This window comes from Trachymyrmex cornetzi, unplaced genomic scaffold (assembly GCF_001594075.2).
Source record: "Trachymyrmex cornetzi isolate Tcor2-1 unplaced genomic scaffold, Tcor1.1 scaffold1018, whole genome shotgun sequence".
Lineage (NCBI taxonomy): Eukaryota > Metazoa > Arthropoda > Insecta > Hymenoptera > Formicidae > Trachymyrmex > Trachymyrmex cornetzi.
In genome coordinates, this window is record NW_017295563.1 from 82,413 (window position 1) to 82,820 (window position 408).

Sequence of the window (408 nt, forward strand, 5' to 3'; positions counted from 1 at the left end):
GATGGAAAGGAGTAGGAGACAATAGAAGTAGGATAAAACAATATAAAGAACAAAGTAGGACAAGAAAACATTATGCAGGGGATCTCTCCTTTCCTACTCCTTTCCATCCCCCCTCTCAGTAGTTTCCTTCTTGTCTGTGAGCTGACGAGTGTCGCTCGTCTTTTGGTACTCATTTCATCTTTGTACTGCTTGAAGAATTGATCCTTTTGCTCTGTTCACATTACATATATTATTGAGTTTGAAGTTTTATATTATAAATTGCGATACAACTATTATGGCGTTTTTTATTGCGATATATAAGTTAACATACACACAAGGTATTTTTATAATTTTAATTTTTTTTTCTCATTATAAACAGATTATTCAAGTTTTATTATTTCTAATCATTTACATATTTCTTGTTTTATA